The 9,587-nt window shown below is 39.7% G+C and overlaps 1 non-coding gene across 1 annotated transcript; it reads left to right on the top strand.

Moving 5' to 3' along the window:
- Window positions 1-2,666: 2,666 nt before the first annotated feature.
- Window positions 2,667-2,774, top strand: LOC130958955 (small nucleolar RNA R71). Its single transcript, XR_009078054.1, has one exon. It is a non-coding gene; the product is annotated as a small nucleolar RNA R71 (small nucleolar RNA).
- The last annotated feature ends 6,813 nt before the right edge of the window (window positions 2,775-9,587 follow it).

Here is a 9,587-nt window from a genome sequence, read left to right as displayed (position 1 = left end):
TAGTTGCTCCCAATAGTTTTGTGGAGGAAAGTGCATCCCTTGAGGCATCTCAGGGATCTCATGACGGATCTCCGGATATTCACCCTTTTTGAGTGAAAAGGGGACCTCGGGGATCACCTTCTTCAAGGCCACAACTTCACAAAAGTGGTCTTGATGCACCCTTGAGATGAACCTATCCATCTCCCATGACTCGGAGGTGGAAGCTTTTGCCTTCCCTTTCCTCTTTCTAGAGGTTTCTCCGGCCTTGGATGCCATAATGGTTATGGAAAAACGAAAAAGCAACGCTTTTACCACACCAAACTTAAAATGTTTGCTCGTCCTCGAGCAAAAGAAGAAAGAAGAGAGTAGATGAAGAAGAAATGAGGAAGAGGGAGATGGCTTTGTGTTCGGCCAGGGAGGGGGAGAAGTGGTGTTTAGGTGGTTTGAAGATGAAGGAGTGAAGAAGGGTTTATGGGGAAGAGGTGTTGAGGTGATTGGTGAATGGGTGAAGAAGAGAGAGTGTGGTGGGGTTGGTGGGGATCCTGTGGGGTCCACAGATCCTCTGGTGTCAAGGAAAAGTCATCCCTGCACTAAATGGCACTCAAAATCACGTTTTGAGCCATTTCTGACGTTAAACGCCGGGCTGATGCCCATTCTTGGCATTTAACGCCAGGTTCTTGCCCTTTTCTGGCGTTTAACGCCAGTCTGGTGCCCCTTTCTGGCGTTAAACGCCCAGAATGGTGCCAGACTGGGCGTTAAACGCCCAACTGCTAGCCTCACTGGCGTTTAAACGCCAGTGGGTTCTTCCTCCAGGGTGTGCTGTTTTTCTTCCTGTTTTTCATTCTGTTTTTGCTTTTTTAATTGATTTTGTGACTTCTTATGATCATTAACCTACAAAATAACAAAAAATGACAAAGAGAAATAAATAAAATATAACATTGGGTTGCCTCCCAACAAGCGCTTCTTTAATGTCAGTAGCTTGACAGAGAGCTCTCATGGAGCCTCACAGATACTCAGAGCAATGTTGGAACCTCCCAACACCAAACTTAGAGTTTGAATGTGGGGGTTCAACACCAAACTTAGAGTTTGGTTGTGGCCTCCCAACACCAAACTTAGAGTTTGACTGTGGGGGCTCTTCTTGACTCTGATTTGAGACAAGCTCTTCATGCTTCATCTCTATGGTGACAGAGGGATATCCTTGAGCCTTAAACACAAAGGATTCTCCATTCACTTGAATGATCAATTCACCTCCATCAACATCAATCACAGCCTTTGCTGTGGCTAGGAAGGGTCTGCCAAGGATGATGGTTTCATCCATGCACTTCCCAGTCTCTAGGACTATGAAATCAGTAGGGATGTAATGGTCTTCAATCTTAACCAAAACATTCTCTACAAGTCCATAAGCTTGTTTTCTTGAGTTGTCTGCCATCTCTAGTGAGATTTTTGCAGCTTGTACCTCAAAGATCCTTAGCTTCTCCATTACTGAGAGAGGCATGAGGTTTACACTTGACCCTAAGTCACACAGAGCCTTCTTGAAGGTCATGGTGCCTATGGTACAAGGTATGGAAAACTTCCCAGGGTCTTGTCTCTTTTGAGGTAGTTTCTGCCTAGACAAGTCATCCAGTTCTTTGGTGAGCAAAGGAGGTTCATCCTCCCAAGTCTCATTTCCAAATAACTTGTCATTTAGCTTCATGATTGCTCCAAGGTACTTAGCAACTTGCTCTTCAGTGACATACTCATCCTCTTCAGAGGAAGAATACTCATCAGAGCTCATGAAAGGCAGAAGTAGGTCCAATGGAATCTCTATGATCTCATTTTGAGCCTCAGATTCCCATGGTTCCTCATTGGGGAACTCATTGGAGGCTAGTGCACGCCATTGAGGTCTTCCTCAGTGGCGTTCACTTCCTCCCCTTCTTCTCCAAATTTGGCCATATTGATGGCTTTGCACTCTCCTTTTGGATTTTCTTCTGTGTTGCTTGGAAGAGTACTTGGAGGGAGTTCAGTAACCTTCTTGCTCAGCTGTCCCACTTGTCCTTCCAAATTCCTAATGGAAGACCTTGTTTCAGTCATGAAACTTTGAGTGGTTTTGATTAGATCAGAGACCATGGTTGCTAAGTCAGAGGGGTTCTGCTTAGAATTCTCTGTCTGTTGCTGAGAAGATGATGGAAAAGGTTTGCCATTGTTAAACCTGTTTCTTCCACCATTATTATTGAAACCTTGTTGAGGTCTCTCTTGATTCTTCCATGAGAGATTTGGGTGATTTCTCCATGAAGAATTATAGGTGTTTCCATAGGGTTCTCCTAGGTAATTCACCTCTTCCATTGAAGGGTTCTCAGGATCATAAGCTTCTTCCTCAGATGAAGCCTCCTTAGTACTGCTTGGTGCATTTTGCATTCCAGACAGACTTTGAGAAATCAAATTGACTTGTTGAGTCAATATCTTGTTCTGAGCCAACATGGCATTCAGAGCATCAATCTCAAGAACTCCTTTCTTCTGACTTGTCCCATTGTTCACAGGATTCCTTTCAGAAGTGTACATGAATTGGTTATTTGCAACCATTTCAATGAGCTCTTGAGCCTCTGTAGGCGTCTTCTTCAGATGAAGAGATCCCCAGCAGAGCTATCCAAAGACATCTTGGATAGTTCAGAGAGACCATCATAGAAAATACCTATGATGCTCCATTCAGAAAGCATGTCAGAAGGACATTTTCTGATTAATTGTTTGTATCTTTCCCAAGCTTCATAGAGGGATTCTCCATCCTTCTGTCTGAAAGTTTGGACTTCCACTCTAAGCTTGCTCCATCTTTGAGGTGGAAAGAACTTTGCCAAGAAGGCATTGACTAGCTTTTCCCAAGAGTCCAGGCTTTCTTTAGGTTGAGAGTCCAACCATATTCTAGCTCTGTCTCTTACAGCAAAAGGGAATAGCATCAGTCTATAGACCTCAGGGTCTACCCTATTAGTCTTGACTGTGTCACAGATTTGCAAGAATTCAGCTAAGAACTGATGAGGATCTTCCATTGGAAGTCCATGGAACTTGCAATTCTGTTGCATTAGAGAAACTAATTGAGGTTTAAGCTCAAAGTTGTTTGCTCCAATGGCAGGGATAGAGATGCTTCTCCCATAAAAATCAGGAGTAGGTGCAGTAAAGTCACCCAGCACCTTCCTTGCATTGTTTGCATTATTGTTGTTTTCGGCTGCCATGTCTTCTTCTTCTTTGAAGAATTCGGTCAGGTCCTCTAAAGAGAGTTGTGCTTTGGCTTCTCTTAGTTTTCTCTTCAAGGTCCTTTCGGGTTCAGGGTCAGCTTCAACAAGAATGCCTTTGTCTCTGCTCCTGCTCATATGAAAGAGAAGAGAACAAGAAAATGTGGAGTCCTCTATGTCACAGTATAGAGATTCCTTGAGGTGTCAGAGGAAAAGAGAAATAGAAAGAAAAAGGAGAAGAAGAATTCGAACTTTACTTAGATAAGGTTCGAATTGTGCATTAAGAAGGAGTGGTACTCCATAAATAGAAGGATGTGAGGAGGAGGGGAGTAATTTTTCGAAAATTAATTAAAATATTTTGAAAACATTTTTGAAAAACACTAATTGATTTTCGAAAACAAAAGTGGGAAAGAAGTAAAGTGATTTTTGAAAAAGATTTTGAAATTAGAAAAAAAAAGATTTGATTGAAAACTATTTTGAAAAAAGATGTGGTTGAGAAGATATGATTGGTTTTAAAAAGATGTGATTGAGAAGATATGATTTGAAAACAATTTTAAAAAGATTTGATTTTAAAAATTAATGACTTGCCTAACAAGAAAAGATATGATTCAAACATAAAACCTTCCTCAACAGAAAAGGCAAAAAATGTTCAATCAAATCATTAATTGTTAGTAAGTATCTTTGAAAAAGGAAAGAAATTAATTTTGAAAACATTTGATTGAAAAGATATGATTTGAAAAAGATTTGATTTTGAAAAACTTTGAAAAAAATTGATTTGAAAACAAAATCTTCCCCCTAGCACCATCCTGGCGTTAAACGCCCAGAATGGTATCCATTCTGGCGTTTAACGCCCAAAATGCACCCTTTTTGGGCGTTAAACGCCCAACCAGGTACCCTGGCTGGCGTTTAAACGCCAGTCTGCCTTCTTCACTGGGCATTTTTGAATGCCCAGCTTTTTCTGTATAATTCCTCTGCAGTATGTTCTGAAGCTTCAATTCTCTGTATTATTGACTTGAAAAGACACAAAATAAAAAATATTTTTGGATTTTTAATAATCAAAATGCAACAAGATTCAAATAACAATGCATGCAAGACACCAAACTTAGCAGTTTGTATACTATTGACACTATATGAGACACATAAACACTCAAGTCAAAAGAATTCAAAGATCAGAGTAAGAAATCATCAAGAATTACTTGAAGATCCTTAAGACACATGAATGCATGCAATTGACACCAAACTTAAGATGAGACACTAGACTCAAGCAAGAAATATTTTTGGTTTTTATGATTTTCTAATTTTTTTTTTGTGTTTTTCGAAAATTAAGTGAAAACATCAAAATTCTCAATGAGAATTTCAGGAATCAGTGCAATGCTAGTCTAAGACTCCGGTCCAGGAATTAGACATGGCTCACAGCCAGCCAAGCTTTCAAAGAAAGCTTCGGTCTAAAACACTAGACATGGCCAAAGGCCAGCCAAGCCTTAGCAGATCACTGCCCCAAAAGCAAGATTGATAAAAAATCAACAAGCTTCTGTGATGATAAGTTGAAACCTCGGTCCAATGAGATTAGACATGGCTTCTCAGCCAGCCAGATTTCAACAAATCATCATGAAACTCTAGAATTCATCTTCAAGAATTTCGAAAAAAAAATAAATGCCTAATCTAAGCAACAAGATGAACCGTCAGTTGTCCATACACAAGAACAATCCCCGGCAACGGCGCCAAAAACTTGGTGCACGAAATTGTGATCAATACTTTTCAAAACATAAACAATCCCTAGTAATGGCTCCAAAGACTTGGTGCTCAATACCATGGCATAAACACAACTTCGCACAACTAACCAGCAAGTGCACTGGGTCGTCCAAGTAATAAACCTTACGCGAGTAAGGGTCGATCCCACGGAGATTGGTGGTATGAAGCAAGCTATGGTCATCTTGTAAATCTCAGTCAGGCAGACTCAAATGGGTATGGTGATGAACGAAAATAACATAAAAGATAAAGATAGAGATACTTATGTATATCATTGGTGAGAGCTTCAGATAAGCGAATGAAGATGCCTTCCCTTCCGTCTCTCTGCTTTCCTAATGTCTTCATCCAATCCTTCTTACTCCTTTCCATGGCAAGCTTATGCAAGGGTTTCACCGTTGTCAATGGCTACCTCCCATCCTCTCATTGGAAATACGTTCCTGATGCTCTGTCACAGCATCGGCTATCCATCTGTCGGTTCTCAATCAGGCCGGAATAGAATCCAGTGATTCTTTTGCGTCTGTCACTAACGCCCCGCCCTCAGGAGTTTGAAGCACGTCACAGTCATTCAATCATTGAATCCTACTCAGAATACCACAGACAAGGTTAGACCTTCCGAATTCTCTTGAATGCCGCCATCAGTTCTTGCCTATACCACGAAGACTCTGATCTCACGGAATGGCTGGCTCGTTTGTCAGGCGAGCACTCGGTTGTCAGGCGATCAACCATGCATCATGCAATCAGAAATCCAAGAGATATTCACTAAGCCTCAGATGCTTGTAGAACAAGAATGGTTGTCAGTCACCTTGTTCATAGGTGAGAATGATGATGAGTGTCAATCATCACCTTCATCAAGTTGAAGAACAAGTGATATCTTGGACAAAGAACAAGCGGAATTGAATAGAAGAACAATAGTAATTGCATTAATACTCGAGGTACAGCAGAGCTCCACACCTTAATCTATGGTGTGTAGAAACTCCACCGTTGAAATACATAAGAACAAGGTCTAGGCATGGCCGAATGGCCAGCCTCCCAAAGTGAGTTCAATCATCAAAACATGATCAAAAGACTCCCTATATTACAATAGTAAAAGGTCCTACTTATAGAAAACTAGTAGCCTAAGGTGTACAAAGATGAGTAAATGACATAAAAATCCACTTCCGGGCCCACTTGGTGTGTGCTTGGGCTGAGCAATGAAGCATTTTCGTGTAGAGACTTCTCTTGGAGTTAAACGCGAGCTTTTATGCCAGTTTGGGCGTTTAACTCCCAATTAGGTGCCAGTTCCGGCGTTTAACGCTGGAATTTCTGTAGGTGACTTTGAACGCCGGTTTGGGCCATCAAATCTTGGGCAAAGTATGGACTATCATATATTGCTGGAAAGCCCAGGATGTCTACTTTCCAACGCCGTTGAGAGCGCGCCAATTGGGCTTCTGTAGCTCCAGAAAATCCACTTCGAGTGCAGGGAGGTCAGAATCCAACAGCATCTGCAGTCCTTTTCAGTCTCTGAATCAGATTTTTGCTCAGGTCCCTCAATTTCAGCCAGAAAATACCTGAAATCACAGAAAAACACACAAACTCATAGTAAAGTCCAGAAAAGTGAATTTTAACTAAAAACTAATAAAAATATACTAAGAACTCAACTAAAACTACTAAAAACATACTAAAAACAATGCCAAAAAGCGTACAAATTATCCGCTCATCAGCCACGCTTTCTTAAGCCACGCTTCCTCTTTTCTTCTTTTCTTCATCTACAATAAACCAAAATAACCACTAAAAGTATCACTAAATTCACAAGGCTTATAAATCAATTAAAAATCAATTAAATTCAGCTTAAACCTCATGAGTTAACATTAATTTCATGGTGGTTGATTGATTTAAAGAAGTTATGCATTTTTACTCCAAATCACTTACTTAGGATGCAAGAAAGTGCATAAAGACTAGTAAAACAAGTGAATTTAGCTTGAAAAATGGGTATATGATGACCTGTCATCACAACACCAAACTTAAATCTTGCTTGTCCCCAAGCATGCATCAAAACTAAGAGAAAATGAAATGAATAAGAAAAGAAATATATCCTTATTAGGCATATAGCAGAATTTGACTTATGGAGTTTTTATGCAGATAATGATAACTCAATTATTGTTGCTGTTACATAATATACATTCTCCTCAAAGGCTTTACTAAACTTGCTGTTATAAGGTTTATTCTTTCTTTGCTCCCTTGCTAACTTTTCTTTTCTCATGTTGCTTATCAAGCTTATTATTATTGAAGGCTTGGTGTCTAATGTTGTAGTAGTAGCCTTTGGCTTTATTTTTAAATCAACATCTTCCACCACAGACACATGGCTCACTACTTCTTCCTAGGATCATTGATGCCCAGCATCTCTTTGGATAACTAAATGTTCTGTATCTAGGTTGCTCTTTATTGTGGACTTTCAATTGGTCATCCCAAATCAGTTGATCTAAGTGACCGGGTTTTAAAATACCCCTTAGAATTTACTTATCCAAGCATATCCTAGTACAAGAACACCACAGGCATGTGTCCTAGGGTCCAAGCTATTGGTGTCCAGCCTTTATTCTTTGTTATTTTCTTGCCACATTAGCTTTTTCTTCTTCCTTTTCTTTCTGTTTTATTCTTGTTCTCAAGGGCTTTTTCTTTATTGATAGGAACTTTCATAACAGCAAGCTAGCTCACACTTCAATGAACATGATACTATGCAGCAATTATTTCATGAGTTATACATTTAATCAAACACATATACCACCATTGACTTCCATTCTACTTATGCAACATTGGATATTTACTTTTCAATTCAAACAATTCTCTTTTATTCAAGCATATGGGAAACAAAACAAAATTCAAGCTAAGTGATGAATGACAAGCATTATGCAGATTATCATACTTGATTAAACAACTTCACTTGCAACTAGATAAACACTTTAGCAGGATATATAATGGTTCCCATGTTCAAAGCAATTCACAGCAAGTTTAGATACAACCTTTGAAGTTGCAGCCTTGTGATTCTTCCTTCTGTTGTGTTTTCTTTGAGTTAAGATGCATAATATCTTCAATTGTTGACTCATGTCCTGCATAATTCTCAAAGTTGCTTGCTTCTCAAGCCCTTAAGTATATGGTTAGTATGCATAAATTGAGTGTGGCTCTTGGATTTATTTTGGTGTGTCACCAAACTTAATTGATTGCCACTACCTCTGATGCAACAAGTTAACCATATTTGAAACCTTGTATCCTTGCTGAAGGTTATGGAGTTGAAACTAGATAAACATTTAAATAGTTGAATAATTTGTCTGATTGCTTAGAGCTAGCATTGTGCAGGAAGTGAGAATGTTCTTTTAAATGAGATTTTGGTGGAACACCAAACTTAGAATCCTCCATTCTCCCTTAAGTTGTTTTGGTGTGCAACACCAAACTTAGCTCCTTGCAATGCATACCAATTATTCAACATCTTTATTTGAAAAAGCTATGAAAAGAAAACTACCTCAGGTTGGGTTGCCTCCCAACAAGCGCTTCTTTATTGTCACTAGCTTGACATCTTCTATTTTTACTTCAAGAGGGGTTTAGATTCTGAACCTCTTTTTCCTTGTCCCATTGTCCTCCTAGGTATAGCTTTGCTTTGTGACCATTTGCTGTGAATCGACTCTTTGTTGCTTCATCCAACAATTCAATACTCCCATAAGGAAAGACCTTTGTTACCAAATACGGACCAGTCCACTTAGATTTAAGCTTGCTAGGGAATATTTTGAGTCGTGAGTTGTACAAGAGTACTTGTTGCCCAGGTTTGAATTCTTTCTTCAAGATCCTTCTGTCATGCCACCTCTTGGCTTTTTCCTTGTATATCTTGGTATTTTCATAGGCTTCTAGCCTGAATTCATCCAGCTCATTTAACTGCAACAACCTTTTCTCCCCTGCTGCTTCGGAGTCAAGGTTTAGGAGTTTGGTAGCCCAAAAGGCTTTGTGTTCAAGCTCTACAGGTAGGTGACAAGATTTGCCATATAATAGCTGAATTGGGGATTTTCCAATGGGAGTTTTGAAAGCTGTCCTGTATGCCCAGAGTGCATCTTCCAACTTTCTAGCCCAATCCTTTCTTGTGCTTCCTACTATTTTTTCTAGGATTTTCTTCAATTCTCTGTTTGCTAATTCAGCCTGCCCATTAGTCTGAGGGTGATATGGTGTGGCTACTTTATGAATGACTCCATATTTATGAAGAAGTTTCTCCATTTGTTTGTTACAGAAATGACCACCACCATCACTAATAAGACCCTTGGGTACCCCATATCTAGTAAAAATATGCTTCTTGAGGAATTGAAGGACAATTTGTGCATCACAAGTGGTTGTGGCTATGGCTTCCACCCACTTTGAGACATACTCCACTGCTACCAAGATATATCTGAAGGAATAGGAAGGGGGAAAGGGTCCCCTGAAATCAATGCCCCATAAATCAAATAATTCTAATTCCAAAATGAAATTCTGCGGCATCTCATTCCTTCTTGTCAATCCTCCTGCTCTCTGGCATTCATTACATTGGTGGACAAACTCTCTGGCATCCTTGAAGATAGTTGGCCAATAGAACCCACTTTGCAATATCTTTGCAGCTGTTCTTTCTGGACCAAAATGTCCACCATAAGCTGAACCATGGCAATGCCA

This window comes from Arachis stenosperma, chromosome 10 (assembly GCF_014773155.1).
Source record: "Arachis stenosperma cultivar V10309 chromosome 10, arast.V10309.gnm1.PFL2, whole genome shotgun sequence".
NCBI classification, from domain to species: Eukaryota; Viridiplantae; Streptophyta; class Magnoliopsida; order Fabales; family Fabaceae; genus Arachis; species Arachis stenosperma.
Note: the sequence above shows the minus strand (reverse complement) of the source record. Positions and strands in the feature narration are given on the sequence as shown.